We start from the raw sequence: 19,427 nt of genomic DNA, 5'->3' as shown, positions 1-19,427 counted from the left end.
TATTGCAGAGCACCTGCATTCATACTGATGACGGGTTCTGCTTGATAATGATACAAAGCAGAGCATGTTAATTTTCATTTGCTGGTGGCATCTGACTCAGATAAAGGTTGACTTTTCTTTTTTGGTGTTTCAGATTCTATAGCTTCTGCAGTGAAGTGTTTGTCTTTTAAGACTTCTGAAATCATGCCCCATACCTCTTCCCTCTCAGATTTTGGACAGAACTTCTGATTCCTAAACTTTGGGTCAAGTGCCGTAGCTACTTTTGTAGAGATCTCATATTGGTACCGTCTTTGCGTTTTGTCAAGTCTGCAGTGAAAGTGTTCTTAAAATGAATATGTGTTAGATCCTCATTCAAGACTGCTATAACATGAAATATACAGCAGAATGCAGGTAAAACAGAGCAGCAGACATACAGTCCTCCCCCAAGCTGTTAAATCACAAATTTAATCAGTTTTTAAATGAGCACCATCATCATGGAAGCATGTTCTCTGGAATGGTAGCCAAAGGATGAAGGGAGCATACAGATGTTTAGCATTAGTACACAAAAAGCTTGCAGTGCCAACTACAAATGTGCCATGCAAACACCTGTTGTCACTTTCTGGTGACATTGTAAATAAGGCTCTGTCTACAATACACAGCTTTTAGCAACAAGATCATGTAAATATTTGTTAGTGCTTTGTCAAAAAAAATGCTTCTGCATCCTACACACAGGTTCACATTGTGGGCAAGAGCGCTCTCCTGTCAAAAACAAACCATTTATACTGCCACTTGTGGCAGCAAAAGTTTTGTCTTTCAAGGGGAGGGTTTAAGCAGCTGTGAATGACAAGTTTTTGGCAGTGTAGACATGGCCTGGAAGCAGACAGCATTATCTCCTGTAAATGTAAACAAGCTTGTTTGTCTTGGTGATTGGCTGAACAAGAAGTAGGCTCTAAAGTTTTATGTTGCATTAAAAACCAAAACAGTTATGTAACAAACTACATTGGTAAGTTGCAATTTTAACAATAGATTGCACTACAATACTTGTATGAAGTGACTTGGAAAAATGCTTTTTCTCATTTTTACAGGGCAAATATTTAATCAAAAATAGTGAGAACTGTACACTTTATATTTTGTGTAACAAATCAATATTTGAAAATGTAGATAAACATGCAAAAATATTTAAATTTCGGTTGCTGGGTTATTTTTAATAGTGCAACTAAGTGCAATTTTTTTTTAGTTAACCACTTGAGTTAACCATGATTAAGCGACAGCCCTAATTTTAAAACATTGGCACATTCTCTTTGGTTGCCATTCTTTGCAGAACTGCTTCTAACCGGTGGGGTTGCTGAAACACACTGGGGAACTACAGGGCCTCACTTAACCAGCTCAGGTTCTATTTCTTAGTACCCTTCAGTCATACTCACTATATGAACATTTGTAAAAACCTGTTTTGCCTATCTGAGGTCTGGATTAAGGATTTCATCAATAGGTTTACTAGGTGCACATTTGCAAATGCTCTGTGTATTTCAGTGATTTCAAACCTGAGGGCTGAGCCCCACAAGGGAATTGCTAGCAGATGTCTGGGATGGGTAAGCTTGCTCAAATTCCCTGTCTCCCATCCTCATTAAATGGATTTGCTCAATCATTTGTAACCAGGTTCCCACTTTGACAGACTATACCTCTGTATTCTCCCCCATGGTAGTAATCTTTGCACAAAGAATGCCTTATATGGTGTCATTTTTGAAAACACATAATTTGCTGGTCAGTACTAGTGTGTTAGTAAAATGAGTGTGGCAACATTCTCTGTGAAATTAAGATTCCCCTATCTGCTGTTTGCACATGTTCAAACACCACAGCCCTTCCCAGGCAGAAGCTAGGTCTGTCCTAAGCAAAGGAAGGAATGCATTCTGGTATTTAAGCAGTAAACAGTCACCAAGCATGAAGGGAAAACAAAGGAAGTTCAAAGAGATGGAAGAAATCAGCAGGGATTGTCCTTTCATGTAGACTTCGTCTCCTGAGTCTCAGCTGGAAATCTTTTTTTTCAAGAAGGGGACTGAAACTATAAAAAGGAGGAACAAACACCCTAGACATCCCCTCTCTTTCTCTCCTTGACCATTGCATTCACTGAATCTGAGAGTACAAAAGGAAACAGCTGTTGGACTGGTTGGGGGGGTCCTAGAAGGGGGTGGTTAAGGCAGGCAGGCCAGATCCTGACCTGAAAGCTTGGTCAATAATCTGCTAGGGCAGGTGGTTAGAGTTTTTAGGTAGCTGCTATAAGCATTTTATTTCTTTTGATTTAGCATTTAACTACTTCTGACACTTATGTCTTATTACTCATACTCAAAATCTCTTTATAGTTAATCAATTTGTTTTACTGCTTTATCTAATCCAATATGTCTAAATTGAAGTGCCAGGGCACTCATTAAAATAATGAGCTGTCATATGATTCCTTTGGAGGAATTAGAGGTAATATACTTTGTACTGGCTAGGAGAGGATTGGGCAGCATATGGCCTGCATTTCTGGGGGAAGACATGGGATTGGAGGTGTATGTGGGTCACTCAGCAGCATATTTAAAGTTGGTAAGAGCTAAAATGTGAGTGGCTGGAGCACACCCAGGCATAGCTGGGAGTGACTTGCATGCTGGAGACTGTTTGAGCAGTCCAGATTGGAGCAGCCACGCAGAGTAAAGAGAACCCTAGGTAACAGGACATAGCTCCCCATTAGTCTGGATTGTTTCCCCACTCAGAGGTCATCAGTGTCTCCCAAGGCATTACACTGGTTCCTGCAACAACTCCCATAAAAAGCTGCAGGGACCGACTCCTCCTTTCAATCACAAGTGAACTAGCACAAAGTGTTTTAAGGGAGCACCTGGAGCAGACTAGCTAGGAGAAGTGAATCCATATTGCCTGACTGGGGAAAAAGCTGAGAATAACTAATATGTTAAGATGCCTCTGTAAAGCTTCATGTTGCATGCCTGGTCAGAGATCCAGTAAAGCAGAGGTAAATGTGACTGCCACTCTGCTGCTCTTGTCTGTTGAAACTGTATGTCACTGCCTTAGTCTTTCCCTTGGGATTTCCCAGTGCTCCTTATTGTCTTTATGCTAGTCTCTGTTTCATACTGTCAGTTCTTCAGGGCAGGGCCTGTGCTGTGTGCTCAAGGTTAGTGGTAGTTTAAAAACAGCTGTGTATAGAAACCCCCGGAAGAAACAGAGCAGGATTCTCCCATCTGCTAAAATCACCCAGCAGAGGGGCCTTCCAGGGACTGGAGGTGGCCAGAGGAGAATCACAATCTGTGCAGTGGTACAGTCTGCCTGAAGAGAGCTCCTCAGGAGGCAGCTCTTCAAACTTCTGTGACAGCCACTCCACAGGCTCCTGGCTCACAGGGAGAAAGGGGACATGTTGGGGTGTCCTGGGGTAGTGTGTGGACAAAACAAGAAGAGAACGCCCAATGGAGTAGAGCCTTAATCTACATGCTCTCCACTAGAGAAATGTTCCTTAGGAACATTCATCTAGTGGCATAGATGACTAGAGCAGCTGTTGTATAACTATTTATGTGGCTAATGATCTGGGATAATCTCGATTTTTTTTTTTATAGGGTCTTCTAAAAGGGTGTCATGAGGAGGGAGAAAACTTGTTCATCTTGGCCTCTGGGGATAGAACAAGAATCAATGGGCTTAAACTGCAGCAAGGGAGGTTTAGGTTGGACATTAGGAAAAAGTTCCTAACTCTCAGAGTAGTCAAACACTGGAATAAATTGCCCGGGGAGGTTGTGGAATCCTCATCTGTGGAGATATTTAAGAGTAGGTTAGATAAATGTCTATCAGGAATGGTCTAGACAGTATTTGGTCCTGCCATGAGGGCAGGGGACTGGACTCGATGACCTCTCGAGGTCCCTTCCAGGCCTAGTATTCTATGATTCAACATTAACCCTATTTTCTCACCTTTAACTCCATCACTTTTGTGACCTCCTTTCTTCTGGTAGGAACAGAGAGAATTTTGCTTTGCAGCACATTGACACATTCCCACAACTCCTTCACTGCTGCTTGATGCAGCTTCTGTCTGTGGGTCAGACATGGCACTGTCCTTTGAAGAAACAGTAATCCAATTTCAGGAGTTGGCAAGAGTAGATGGACTGGTACTCAGGAGGTGTGGCTTCTATTCCTGGCTCTGCCACTGGGTAGTTGGCTGACCTAGAACAAGTCACTTCACTTACATGTGCCTCAGTATTTTGGTCTATAAAATGAAGTGGTTTTGGTTGAACACTTCTAGGTTTATGGTTGAAAAATGCTATGCGATCTAGTATTATTGCTTTTGCTCAGTGTACCAAGTCTGGCACTGAAATGGTTAGTTAACTAGAGGAGTTTGTAAAATGTTTTCTAACTGCAGGTGCTTCATGAGTTTCTTCTGTAGCACTTCCTTCTGCCACTGGCATCCCCTGAGACTAGGGATTAAACCTGAGCTGCTAGAACAGCAGGGAGACAAAAAGGGTAAGTAGACCTCTATATAGTTCCTCTGACCCCAACATCATGTTGGTGTGTTCTCCTGATGAATGCTCGTGCTGCCAAAACCACAGCAGTAATATCTTCTTCCCCTGCATCAAATGAGCTGAGACAACCCAATGTGGGGTTGTGACTGGGGAATGGAGCAGATCTCCAGTAGACTCTGCTCTGCAGAAAAACCTCATGAGAACGCAAAAAAGAGTGCAGACTTGTCAAATAGAGGCTCTAAATATGGGATTGGATGGAGTTAATAACAAATTCCAGAGGGGAGGTGAAGCTAGTGCTTTTTTCTAATTCAAACCACTCTCATTTACTTTTTGGAGCATTTTAGCCAGCAAGCCAAACCAATATCCAGTGCAGTAGTTAATATAAAAATAGCAGGAACATGACTGCATGTAGATGTCTTTTGTGTTCAGGACTGAAAATTAATATGTTGTCCCAATTGTACAATATTTAACTGTGATCTGATAGTCATGGGTGAAACCATCTGGATGATAGACTCTACCGGAATCTTCACTCAGAACTTGATCAAAACTGAGCAGTTTTGAAGTTATCCTACTTGCTTTTTGTTTTTAATTTCTGTTGAAGGGTGATGTGCAGTGATTTGTGATGCTTCCCAAAAGTCTGTCTCTCTGTTCAGGGTAGGAGGGACAAACTCAATGGTGTGATACTTCAGGAACTTCGCTGCTTCTGGACTCAGTTGCTTACTGACCCAATAGGCTCAGCTGGGCCCAATAAACTCGCAATGGTGTGCTCAGTGATTGGCCAGAAGAGCTAAAGACCTGTAGCAATAGTAGCACTGTGGCTGTTCAATATGTCCCATGCCCACAGCTGTGCCAATCTGCTTCTTGTCGGATCTTGTTCCCTCATTGCCTTCACTACTGCTGCCCTGGTTCCTGCCTACTTCTCAATTGATTCTTAGCCACACCTCTCATCCTGGCCTCTGATTTTTCTCTGACTACTAGGTCAGACTCCTGCTCTGATCTCTAGGTTGCCTCTATCTAGGTGTGACATCAAGTACCTGCTTCCTGTCTGTCACCCAGGGTCGCCTTGGCCCAACTGGTAGGTAGCATAAGGGGCTCATTGGGATTTTACAGGGATCCCTTGTGCATAATTCACCAAAGGGTGACGTGTGAAATCTCTGCCAAGAGTCAGAAACTTACTGGTTGTCATCGTAACTGTGGAATGTATGTACTGATAATTTTTAAGGAACTGTATCCATATACTAGAAATTACGGTTTTGAAGTTAAAAGCAGATCTCCAGGAGGTGATATGCCTTGGCCTGTTTGGCCAAGGGATAAGAGATGCACCTCTCTTTCTCTCTGTTTGTCTGGTCAGGTGTGTATTATGCACTTCATCTCACATTGGAAATCTATTTTGCAACACAGAAACACCAACAAATCAAGATTGTGAAATCTCCAGAAAGGAAAATATGGCAGGAGGGGTCTGATTTGTGAATAAAGATCAGAAGACTATGTTGATATATCATGGGTTGCAAGGAGAGTGACAATAATTGGTCTTATGAAAGGAGGGTCACAGTGACTATCAGCCCTCCTGGCTGAAACTCTACAAAGCTAAATTTCATTAGACAGTAAAGTATCTGGATTAAGTGTAGGCTGTAGAATGCATGTTATGATTTGTTTGACTAACCAATTGTTTCCAATATTTCTGCTTGCTACCATTTGGAATCTCTACTTCCCTTTTGTTAAATAATGTTGTCACTATATAAAAAGCTAAGTGCAATGTGTGTAATGGAGCAGTGATCCAAAGGGAATCTGGTGTACACTGCCTCTTTGAGAGCAGCTAGAGGACCAGGGGCTGGACACTCTGGGGTGGATCAGATGACTTGGAGGTTGGAGAATGCCTATTGCTAACCTGCTGAGGGACAGCAGGAGCTGCATAGATTCACAGAGAGCATGTTTGTTCGGCCTGTGAGCATTGGAGTCAGGGAACTGACTCATGGCAGGCACATGCAAGGCTTTCTCACAGTAAGAGCTGGTGGTAACAAGGTATCTCACAATGCTAGGTTACCCCAGGGAAGCATCACATTGCTGAAGAGCCAGAATCTGCTTCGTCATCCATGTTAACTATTCAATCCACAAACAATCCTATTGAAATCATGGGGTTATAGTTGAAGTATGCCACTACTTAAGTGGCAGATCTGATGCACTTGAGTTCCACAATGGATATTTGGCTGAACTGTCTCAGGTTCCCAATGTGATAGCAGTTCCCACATATTCCCAGACTTCATCCACATATGGGTCCCTGACACTGCGTCAAATTCTCTGCTACATAGAAATCTGGATTCGCTGCTGATTTCCATTATTAGTGGCTGGCTGACTATTTTGCAGTCTCAGTTACTTCAGTGGAGTGACTCTAGGTTCTTATTGGTTTAAGTGAGAACATAACTTGACCCTGTTTCCTGACCCAGGAGAACAGTGTGAAAATAAGATGACCCATTTTTCAAAAACAGGAAGACCTGCAACAGTGTCACTGCCTTACTGAGATCAGAGACAAGCATAAAGGTTCCTGTGAGAACACGAAAGCTAACTATTTTGATTGTTTATGGGTATAACTCTTATAGTTGAGTTGCATTAATGTCATTTTTATATTGAATTCTGTAACTTCCTCAGGCTTCTTTTCTTTTGTGCTTCCTTTATCTGAGCTTTTATTGTCATTTGTTGTACAGGGAATTTTACAATGTTTCTCTTACATCGAGGCCCTTTCAGCTGTCATGCTTTGTGGTAATCCCATTCATTGTAGATGTATAGTACATCTATTGTTTGGGGTGGTTTTTTTTTAAATGCATGTTTCACTTGAGATTCAGTCTCATTTGCCACTTGTCAGCAAGCTCAATGACCTGTTGAATTTAACTTGCAATAACCTCTGTTCACAGGTCACTGCTGTCCAGGTTTTTTTTATCAGTAGCTGTAACCAGGCTTCAGAACCATCTGTGTCAATCATTTATAAAGACTGAATATGGCACTGCTCTAGGTACAGATCACAATGGGAATTCTTCTTTGTTGCTACTTATCTGGCAATGATCCATTTATTCTCATCACCAGTAAATGCCTAAAGCCTCATTTAATTGTGATGTATAAAGAGAAGACTAAGGTTTTTTATTTGTTTTTTAAATTTATGGAATGAATTAAGAAGAATGTTTTCCTTTTTATGTTAAATCAGGAGCTTGTCCATAGATTCTTCTAGAACAACTGGAGTATTGTGATATCAGAGATATCACTTGATTTATTAAGAATGTGATGTGTGTGTGTGTGTGTGTGTGTGTGTGTGTGTGTGTGAGTGTGTGTTTTAAAAATTACACCCAATTAATTCTAACACCCAAGAAATATTCGGGAGAAAAGATATCATGGTTAAAAGTTTACTCTCCCTCTGTTTTCAGTCAAGGATTAGGAAATTACAACAGCTCTGACTTCCAGTGAAGTGAAAAAGTAAGCAGTAAGAAAATTTTGCAACCAAGCAAAATTCTTTCAAACCTTGTTACTAGGTTATGCTTATAAGAAGCACATGGGATCTTTTTGGGGCAAAAGGCAATATGCCGCATGTATGGAGAATACAATGGGAAAGCAGTTAGCATATGCTAACGCAGACAGACATGCACACACTGTCCCACTAATCAATGTTATATTTACCAATCCATGGTCTGTGGCCAGCCAGATTGATCACGGACAGAGGAGTGGAGGTCTATCGGTCAGACTGATGTTCTAGTCTTTTGAAGAACGTCCCCGCTCTTAAGGCAAAATAGTTCCTCTTTTATAATAGTTTTTTTTCCCATCAGGATCAGTGGGGTTTGCATTGTCATGTAATTTTTCTGACGGATGTTTATTATCTCCAGTTGTTTCTCTTGCTCCCTTTCTTCTTTGTTCTGCCATCCTAAGCTGGTTTCTATCACAAATATTTTGTCCCAGTTGATAAATGCTTGCCTTCTTTCAGAGACGTCAATTTGCCCACAGCTTATATCTCAATGGGGATATACAGCAATCTTCGATGTCTTTGTCTGTTCTCAGCTTCTTCCTAGAACATTTGGTCTAGTAGCCTTCACATTTATCTTTCATACATTCCTCACTCTTTTGTACATAAAAAGGTTAATTTCTTTGTTTCAGAGAAGCAATATGCATATTTAAACAAGGAATTTGAATTACAATTTAATAAAAACCCAATCATCGTACCCTTTTACTTATTTTACAATAATAATTTTAAAACTTAAACCAAAATTATCCCTGCCTTGGAATTAACTTTAGATATAACATTCTGGCTGGTGCACCTTTACCGATGGTAAGGTAAAGGTTTTTTTTGCTTTCAGAAAGTGTGGCTGGCAAAGTACACTAAGGTACATTACTTAGCATAAAGCTACATTTTAGCTACTTGGTTACAACTATAAAGTGAAAGAGAACAACTGTTTGCCTATCAGGTTACCTTTAACAATGTTTATTAGAATTTCGGAAAGGATTTTTTCTGTTCCATTTATTCTTGGTCTGGTTTGTAGCCTTCTTGCCGATTGCCTTTCACTAATTTGTCTTTATTGGGTTTGCCGGTGGGAAAGCAAAAACAACGGCCAAAAGCGCTTAACAGAACTAGCAGCAACAATTCTAAAATACTCCAATATTCAGCTGTAATGGCCTCAAATGCTACCGCCTGCCTAGAAGTGCCTCTGTAGTGTTTTGGCTTTGATTGTTTTTTTTCATGTGATTACCTGGGGACACTAAAACATGTGTTTTCATTTTCTTATTCCTCTTCCCCTCTTCTTTTATTGATCCACTTACTTCCAATGCTCGTGTGCATTTGTAATGCATCCACATCACTGTGGTATGGTGTCTGAGCACAGTTCCCTTCCTGCTTATTATTTAAAATAGGATTTGCATTTATAACAAGCGCCATTATTCTGCTACACTTCTATTATCAGCTGCTGTTAATTTGCCTTATTCCTCCCACACTCTGAGTATGTCTAGACTACATGGCTCCGTTGATGGAGCCATGTAGATGAGTTTACTAGACATAGGAAAGTGAAGCGGCGCTTTAAATAATTGCTGCTTCATTTACATCAAAATGGCCGCTGCACTGTGCTGATGAGCTGTTTGGCGGCACAGCGGGGCAGTCTGGACGCACCGCGGTTGACGAGGGAAGCCTTTGTCGACCGCTCCGGTATGCCTCGTGAAATGGTCGACAAAGGCTTCCCTTGTCGACCGCAGTGCATCCAGACTGCCCCGCTGTGCCGCCAAACAGCTGATCCGCACAGTGCAGCGGCTATTTTGGTGTAAATGAAGCGGCGATTATTTAAATTGCCACTTCATTTCTCTATGTCTAGTAAACTCATCTACATGGCTCCGTTGACGAAGCCATGTAGTCTATATATACCCTATAAGTCTACATCTACACTGCAGGCTTCTTGCGCATGAAGCCTTTTGCGCAAGAGTTTTTGCACAGAAACTTCTTGTGCAAGAGCATATCCACACCTCAAAGCACATTGCAAAAGTGAGGTGCTTTTGCGCAAAGGAGTGTCCACACTGCATGGATGCTCTTGCGCAAGACAGCTCTGATTGTCATTCACAGAATGGCCATCAGAGCACCTGTGCTTTTTCCCATAGGGGTTTTTTGTACAAGAAACCCCTCTGGAGCATCCACACTTGCCTTCTTGCGCAATAGCTGTAGCACTAAAAGCAGTTATGCCTCAGAAAAATAAGTTTACCTATGGTAGAAAAAGCCCTCTGTACTGCCGTTAAACTGCCCATTTAATTGCGCAAGGACTCATTTGAGGTGTGGACGCTTCACAGGTTATTGCGCAAAAACAGCTGTTTTTGGACAAAAACCTTGTAGTGTAGACGTAGCCTAAGAGGGCTTAAAGAGGTACCATCAGCAGTAGCACCCTTTGCCACTCCTTCTCGCAGGGCTGATGATGCTAGGGAGAAAATGGAGGACAGGGTAGGTGGGACCAATAATCTTTAAAAAAAAAAATAATTCAAAGGCAAAAATAAAATTTCTGTAACAAACTTAGTGATAGCTCTGTATTCAGGTGTCCATAGCAAGAAGAACACCAAGACAGAGCTGTTCCTAGCCTAAAGAGTTTACAATCTAAAAACAAGACCAAGGCACATTTAGGGTACGTCTACACTACATGCCTCTGTCGGCAGAGGCATGTAGATTTGTTTATTCAGCAAAGGTAAATGAAGCCGCGATTTAAATGATCACGGCTTCATTTACATTTACATGGCTGCCGCGCTGAGCCGACAAACAGCTGATCAGCTGTTTGTCGGCTCGCCGCTAGTCTGGACGTTCACCCTGTCGACTTCAAAGCCCTTTGTCGGCAGCCCCGGTACACCTCATTCCACGAGGAATAACGGGGCTGCCGACAAAGGGCTTTGATGTCGACAGGGGGAACGTTCAGACTAGCGGCGAGCCGACAAACAGCTGATCAGCTGTTTGTCGGCTCAGCGCGGCAGCCATGTAAATGTAAATGAAGCCGCGATCATTTAAATCGCGGCTTCATTTACCTTTGCCTACAACCCTAATCTACATGCCTCTGCCGACAGAGGCATGTAGTGTAGACACAGCCTTAGTGAGAGCAACAAATGGTGTAGGGATGGGAAAAGGGGTGAAGGTTACAATGACAGAGCCATGTGGTAGCTTAGGTAGCATCAAACAAACAAGCTCTGCACACAGTGTCTTTCAGGCAAGCGGCAAGTAAAAAGACACACCCCAGACAACTATTTACCCCAAGTATCATGTAATTATTCCTTTTCCAGGAGAACACCTTCATGCCTGTTGGATGCTCCTGTTCACTAAGCTCAATAGGCTGAACAATATAGGTCTGTACTCTTGTCTGTACCCTGGGTCAACTTGAGAGTAGACCTTGCCTCACAACTTAAAAATTGGTAACAGACTGCAAATCCTAGTGATGACTTATCCTGTGATCATAGAATCCTAGGGCTGGAAGAGACCTCAGGAGGTCATCGAGTCCAGGCCCCTGCCCAAAGCAGGACCAAGCCCAACTAAATCATCCCAGCCAGGGCTTTGTTAAGACAAGACTTAAAAACCTCTAGGGATGGCAATTCCACCACCTCCCAAGGTAAACCATTCCAGTGCTTCACACTCTCCTAGTGAAATAGCTTTTCCTAATATCCAACCTTGACCTCCCCCACTGTAACTTGAGAGTGATGTTCTAAACAAGAAGAGCTGTCAGATATGCTTGTTCCCATTACTTCACACTTACTCAGTGGACAATCTATGCTTCAGAATGACAGACAGACCAAGTGAAACTCTTGAAATCTTATTTATTGGTGTGGTTTTTTTTAAGTGTGTTCATTTATAGGATCTGATTCAGGAAAGCGTCTTTGCTCAAGAAAGGCATGTAAGCATGTCCTGTGGTTATGTACCAATGACTTCAATCATGCTGAAAGTTAAATATGTGCTGTGCTTTCCTGGGTAGGGAGAGACATAAGTTTGTGCTTAAGTGTTTTCCTATATCAAGGCCATAATGACTGCACTGGAGAGAAATTAAGGGAAGTAAGAAGCAGAGACAAAAGTATGTGAACAGTTTTTCTAAATGTCATAAAATGTCCATGCACTGTTGTAACTGTGTTGGTGCCAGGATATTAGAGAGAAGGTGCATGAGGTAAATTGATGAGAGAGATGAGCTTACATGGAGCTCTTCTGAGAACACTTCCTGAAAAGTATTGCAGCTAAATACAAGGTGGAACAATTATATAATACAGTATATTATATAATACAGTATATTATATTATATAATACAGTTCTGTCTTGTGCCTGTGATCCTCTGAGAACACTTCCCAGACTTGAAGGGGAACTTGTGTAAACTTGAAAGCTTATCTCTCTCACCAACAGAAGCTGGTCCAACAGAAGAGATTACATCACACACCTTGTCCCTGTAAAGTATCCAATATCTGAACAATAGTTCCGTGTCCCAGAAAGGCAGTTGGTTCTCATTTTAAATAACTGAAACAATTATATGATAACCATAGAGCCGTCTTTTAGTATATCATTCTTGGTGTAACTGACATTATTTTCCAGTCTAAATTGAAAAGTGAGCCAGTCCTGTGCTGTTTTCGTGTACATTTTTGAAGTCTCACAATCTGAAGTCCTGCTTGCTACGTTTTTCATTATGATCGTCACTGGCCTATTAATCTAAAAGCTCTAGGGCAAACTCTAACTACTCTCCCCATAGAGCTGCTGCATTTGAGTTGTCATTTACATAATCTATCTGCTTCTGATCTGAGAGCTCTCTATGGTCCTGGGTGTCAGACAGCATGTGCTCAGTGTACTGTACTGTAATCCAGGAAGGAAGTATAGACTAACTATGCACAACACTTAGTCTCAGTGTTGGGAGAATCAGTGTGATTTGTGTTACAGGGCTGGGCACGTCCTTCACATTTGTAATGTGAACATGTTTAATTTATTGATTCTCTTGAAGCCTGTTGTAATAAATGAACATTCACACTCTGCTTGCAATCTGAGCTGCAGTTGCTTAATTAAGCCTCTATTAGAGCATCAAAGCACTATTGCTCTGCAATAACTACAGGCACATGCAGAATTCACACAATTCTGCCCTTCCTAGAGCACAAGGTCTCAATCCTGCAAGGCAGCGTGTCTTCAATGTCCACTGGCTCTCCTTGGAGAGTTGGGCACTCAGTACATCACAGATGGGACATGGGAGCCTGTGGACACAACTCTGATGGCTGCAAGTTTCACTGCTTTTCTTCTCTCTGTTGGATTCAGAACAATAATGGACATAAAATAATATTTCACAGTTCTTTAATGTTTGCCATCCACTTTTTAATATTCATGATAAGCCTGACAATTGCAGGGCAGGAAGGAAGGAAGTTATTGTTATCATTTGTAGTTATCATTTGTAACTATTCACAAGACTTGGGGGTGTACATTCCAGTGAACCTAGGATGACTCTTCAGACCTCAGACTGGGTTCTGATATTGAAGGGCACATGACTCAGAGTGAGCATGTGACTTGGAGGAAGCCAGATATAAGCCTTCCTGTCAATTAGGGCAGGAGACAGGGGCCACAAAGAGTCAGGGAAGTTGAGGGCCTCTGTCCAGACGATACAAGAAGAGCTAAGAAAAGGAGAATGTCCTTTCTCTTCCTTTCAGCTGGTGGGAGCTGGAAAAGCCTCCTGTAATTTATGCCCAGTATCTTGAATTTAGTTGCTCTTGTTTTGTGACCTTGCATTGCCACTAGAGTGGACGCTGAAGGAAAAACTTGAGGTGCCTTGCAGTTGGGACTGTATTTTTCCCTTCCTTGGCTAGTGAGTTTGTCTATACAGTTTACTGATTCACAGATGGAGAAACGGGGGTTTAGGAAGATGTAGTGACTTTCCCAAGGTTGCCTAGAGATTCAAGTAGAGCTCACAGAACTCCTAATTCTCATTTCGATGCTCCTCCTAGTCAGCACTGCTATGCAGGTGTTGTCCCATTTATATGCCATTTATGTCCCGTCTTTCTCTCATGAATACACTTGACTATTAAGCTTTCCACTGCTTGTAAATGTTACAGTGCAGCCTGTTAGACTTTGGAATGTTTTCCCAAGGGAAGAGCTAAAAGCCCATTGCTTAACTGTTTGAAACTAGATTGGACACCGCACGCAAACGTATTGTAAGAAACAACGCAGCTCTGGCAAAGAGACGAACTACATGACCTATTTTAGCTCTTACATTTCTGATTGGATGATTCCAGGTTTGCTGACAACAGGAGCTGTGCCATGCTGTGCACAGAGTGCAATTGACAGTTTTGGAAATAACTTTATAGAGTGTTCCATTTTTACTGTGTTCGACTCCAAGTAGAACTATATTATCTCTTTGTTGAAATGTCCTGCTTTATGCAAATAATGCAACCCTGTGTGGTTTTCTAGCAACCAAACGTACAGAAGACATCTGCTGCCATGATAAGATACGGAAATTGTATTACTATTGCTGTTACTAATATTTAATTATATATTTGCATGACACTCTGAGGCCTCACCTTCAGTTGGATTGGAGTGATTGGGTCTTCATATATCTTTGTATAGCACCTAAGAGTTTACAATCTAGAAAGAGCTGGTTCATCTTGAGTTATGAGTGGGGGGGAGGGGTTACAATCAAATATAGATAAGTCACAAACTCTAGTTTTAAAGATAACATTATTGCCAATGTATGTACCCACTCTTCCTGTCTTCCTCCCAGTCTTGCTTTCATAGAATACTAGAACTGCAAGGGACCTTGAGAGTCATCAATTCCAGTTACCTGCACCCACAGAAAGAACAAGCACCATCTAGATCGGGGTGGGCAATAATTTTTCCCTGGGGGGGGGGGCCACTTAAAAATTTTTGAAGTAGCCCCGAGCTACCTCTGAAAGGGCAGGGCCTAAACAGGAAGGGGCAGGACTACCCCACCCCCCAGACCATAATTGGTCGGGGGTGGGGGAGCCCTTTGCCCCCCTTTCCCACTAGGCACCCATGCTGTGGAAGAGACTTGGCATGTTCCCCCACTCCCAGGCCAATCAGGGCTTGGGGGTGGGGGAGCATGGGAAGCCTTCTCCCACCCTGCAAGGAGCACATGGCACTATGAAGTGCCGTGGGCTACTCACTGGGCCAGGGCAGGGCGAAGGAAGCTTCACACAGCTCCTGATTGGCCTGGGGGCAGGGGAGCGCACAAGGCCTCTTCCGCTCTCCTCCCCCCTCCCCCCCGCCCTGCGAGCAGCACACAGTGCTCCTGGCAGGGCGGGAGGAGGCTTCGTGCACTCCCCTGCCCCCAGTCACTTAAGGCCTGGGAGTGGGGGAGCATCTGAAGCCTTCTCTGCTCTTCCCCTGCCCTACGAGCCGCGCCCTGCAAGCAGGATGAGGGCAGAGCGGAGAAGGCTTGGGGGCGAAGGCACAGCAGGGCTTCCACGGGCCAGATCCACCTGCTTGGCAAGCCGGATTTGGCCCACGGAGGCCCTTTTGCCCACCCCGATCTAGATCATCCTTGACAGGTGTCTGTATAACCTGCTCTTAAACATCTCCAGTGATGGAGATCCCACAACCTCCCTTGGAAATTTATTCCAGTGCTTAACCACCCTGAGAATTAGGACATTTTTCCTAGTGTCCAACATAAACTTCCCTTGCTGCGTTTAAGCACACTTTTCTCCCTCCTCCGTGAACACCCTTTTAGGTACTTTCATTAAATGGCTGATTTCTTATAGGCTTCCTGGCAGGGATAGGCCTTAACAAGAGGGGAAATATGGATATTTATAAGGGGACCAAAGTTTCCTTTTGGATCCTGTTCCCTTTATCAGTGGTGGTTTTTGCCTTGAAATTCTCCTATGATTTTGCAAGGAATAAGGGCAAAATATTTTTCCATAAATTGTTTCTTTAGTCCATTGTCTTTAAGCTTTAGCAGCAGTGGAATCTGGTGGCTTGAACAAAAGACTCAGAATCAGGATTGATAATAGACCAAGATTGTGTTACAGAACTGGGGGCATCTTAGTTGTGTGATCCTGAGTAAATTTCTCCTCTGCCTTTTAATTTTCCCCAGCTGTGAAATGGTAATCATGATGCTACCCACCAAATACTATGAAATCTGCAGCCCATCAGCAAACTATGAGTGCAAAGTACCATTAATACAATTTTTTTAAATTAAAAGTTTCCGTCCAATCTTTCTCCAGATCTAGCATAGCTATTGATGAGTGGTTTCAGCATATGCAAATCTGAGAGAGCAGTTTCCAGTAAGGCTGGAGCTATATGGTAGCCTCGCTTCCCTTCACTAGAAGCTTTAAAATTGTTGGAAAATAGGGAGTGCTTAAGGAATGAACAGAAGACCCACAAATACAAAGCAAATACTGGTATTTGAAAACTAGGCTCCTCCAAAGTAGAAGGAATGGAAAAGGATCAGTGGGGAAATAGAGTAGAACTGTTAATACTGAGCAGTAACAGGAAACACAGCTGAACATTAATAAGATCTAAAGTGATCTTGCATTAATAGTCGGAGGGGGGTGGGGGTGTTTCCTGTATCAGAGGCAGCAGTGTCGGAAAACGGGGAGCCGGTGCTCGTGAGGAGTCCCTTTTGCATGCACTGGCTCCTAGGGAGCTGCCTTCCCCCTCCTCGTGTAACTGCTGAATGTTCCAATGGTAATCGTTACACATTTACTTTAATAAACACAATTTAACATTCCTATTTTCCATATAGAGGAAAAACAAGGCACAGAGGTGAAGTGATTGTAACACACAGCAAGTGAATGCCAGAGCCAGAAATGGGAGCCTTTCCAGCAGTACTCTCACTGGATCATGCTCTTGCCAGTACTTAACACAGATAGCAGAGGATGAGTTTCCATATACTCAGGATGTCATTGGCCCCATTAATATAATGGGGGGCCAGGTTGCGTTTTTACCTTCCTCCAGAGCATTAGGTTGGCATAACCCCGATGATGACTTGTCAAAGGAAGAAAAGCTGGTTTCTGCTCTCTCTGTGTCTAACCACATCTGTCTTGTATTTTCCAAAGGGATAATTCTAATGCCTGAGAGACACTCCCTCCATATTCCTAACCAAGACTCTGGAATAGCCAAGAAGCTAACTGCCTCTGGAGAAACCATCCCAGATATTTTGCTGTGCCCAGTACATGTTGGGACAGGACTTGGGGAGCTGAATCACCGCTGGGTGAATGCTCAGTTCAACATGGTCAATGTCCCTGTTGAGTGTTGGTGCCCTGGCCCCTGATTTAAAGAGCTCCCAGTAAGGAGGGTTATAACAGGTGTTTCCTGTCCGAACAGTAGGGCTGGGAGGAGCCCACTGAAGAGGCAGTATGTGGAAGGCTGCAGAGCTGTGGTGCTGTCGAAAGCCCTCTCCAGGGGCTGTCAGTCTGACCCTTTTCATGAGAAGTACATTAAAAAACCGCAGCGTGATTAAAATCCCAAAGGCCGGGTTTTGTGAGTCACTGTGGGCTTAGCGGCACTAAAGGGTGTTGGTCATGCTTAGCTATGCCTCAGTGCCTTGGGCCTGGTCATATGTGGAGCTACGGATAGCATGTGTATCACTGGGCTCAGGCATCACTCTGAAGGAAGGCATTCAGTGAAGCCCAGCACTTCATGGACACTTTCAAATGCAGGTGTCATACCGACACTTGGAGAGCCAACCACAAACTCTGGATAGCAAGTTGTATGCCTTTTGCAGAGCTAAGGGATCAGCCAAGGTCACGGTGAGCAAGGAATTAGACTACGGCACATACTAAAAAATGTCAGACACATTGCCCACATTCTTCATAGTATCTACTATTAGACATTGTTCTCAGGAGCATTGCTCTGAAATCCATGTGTAGCTGAGTAGGACATGGTAACCTGGTCCTGGTTCACAATATTGCCCATAGGCAACTACTGGTTAAATATCAGATTTCATAAAAAGTGTTTCAACTGTATTCAGAGTTGGCTTCTGTAGCTGAGCCCTAACCACATCTATCTGTCATTTCTATCTTAAGGGTTTATCCTGCCATGGGTCACTGTAGTATCTGATTAAGTGCATCTTCCATGTAAATTCAATATCAGTAATAAAGTTTGTAGTTGACTTCATGCAGTCTGACTCTTCTTCTCTTTTTGGAGTTAAAACTCTGCTTGAAGTAGCATTTGTTTCACTCTGGGTTCTTTAGAATGTTTGTGTGTGTTTGCTTAGAACGGTTTATTAGATGGGGCAACCACAGGCATGGAATTCCTCTGTCTGGGGTTGGCAACCTTACATAAGCACGGCCATATGGGGTCAGACCAATGGTCCATCTAGCCCAGTAGCCTGTCCGCCGACAGTGGCCGATACCAGATGCTCCAGAGGGAGGGATCACAATAGGTAATCCTCCCGTGATCCCTCTCCTGTCACCCACCTCCAGAGAAACAGAGGCTAGACATACCATTCCACCCATCCTGGCTAATAGACATTGATGGACCTAACCTCTGGCAAGGAGTTCCACAAGTTGACTGTGAGTTGAGTGAAGAAAAACTTCCTTTTGTTTGTTTTAAACCTGCTGCCTATTAATTTAATTTGGTGACCCCCAGTCCTTATATTGTGGGAGTAAGTAAATAATTTTTCCTTATTTACTTTTTCCATGGCAGTCATGATTTTATAGACCTCTATCATATACCCCCTTAGTCTCCTCTTTTCTAAGCTGAAAAGTCCAAGTCTTTTTAATCTCTCTTCATATGAGACCCATTCCAAACCCCTAATGATTTTTGTTGCCCTTTTCTGAACCTTTTCCAATGCCAATATATCTTTTTTTAAATGAGGTGACCACATCTGTACTCAGTATTCAAGATGTGGGCGTACCATGGTTTTATATAGAGGCAATAAGATATTTTCTGTCTTGTTCTCTATCCCTTTTTAAATGACTCCTAACATTCTATTTGCTTTTTTGACTGCCGCTGTGCACTGACACTATGTCTACACTACACATTTTTGCAGCAGAAAATATACTAATGAGGGGCTCATTAGCATAAGTTGTGACATCATTAGCATATTTTCTGCCATTTCTTTTTGCGCAAGGGGTTTTTGTGCAAAAAGAAGCAGTGTAGCCATGTCCATTTTTGCACAGAACCCCCGTTTTGCACAAGATCCTTATGCCTCTCCAGGATTTCTGCATAAAAACGGGAGAGGCATAAGGATCTTGTACAAAACGGGGGTTTTGTGCAAAAATGGAAGTGGCTACACTGATTCTTTTTGCACAAAAACCCCTTGCGCAAAAAGGAATGGCAGAAAATATGCTAATGATGTTACAATTTATGCTAATGAGTCCATCATTAGCATATTTTCTGCCGCAAAAACGTGTAGTATAGACAAAGTCTGAGTGGATATTTTCAGAGAACTATCCACAATGACTCCAAGATCTCTCTCTTGAGTAGGTGTAGCCAAATTAGTCCCCATTGTATTGAACATATAGTTGGGATTATTTTTTCCAGTGTGCATTACTTCACATTTATCA

General features: G+C 42.7%; 1 long non-coding RNA gene across 1 annotated transcript; it reads left to right on the top strand.

Annotated features, from left to right (window-relative positions):
• The first annotated feature begins 2,725 nt into the window (after positions 1–2,725).
• On the top strand, positions 2,726–18,007 carry LOC142827148 (uncharacterized). The gene is made up of 3 exons (XR_012901606.2): positions 2,726–2,980; positions 4,367–4,467; positions 16,974–18,007. It is a non-coding gene; the product is annotated as an uncharacterized LOC142827148 (long non-coding RNA).
• The last annotated feature ends 1,420 nt before the right edge of the window (positions 18,008–19,427 follow it).

The sequence above is a fragment of the Pelodiscus sinensis genome, chromosome 1 (assembly GCF_052426305.1).
Source record: "Pelodiscus sinensis isolate ZL-2025 chromosome 1, ASM5242630v1, whole genome shotgun sequence".
NCBI classification, from domain to species: Eukaryota; Metazoa; Chordata; order Testudines; family Trionychidae; genus Pelodiscus; species Pelodiscus sinensis.
Note: the sequence above shows the minus strand (reverse complement) of the source record. Positions and strands in the feature narration are given on the sequence as shown.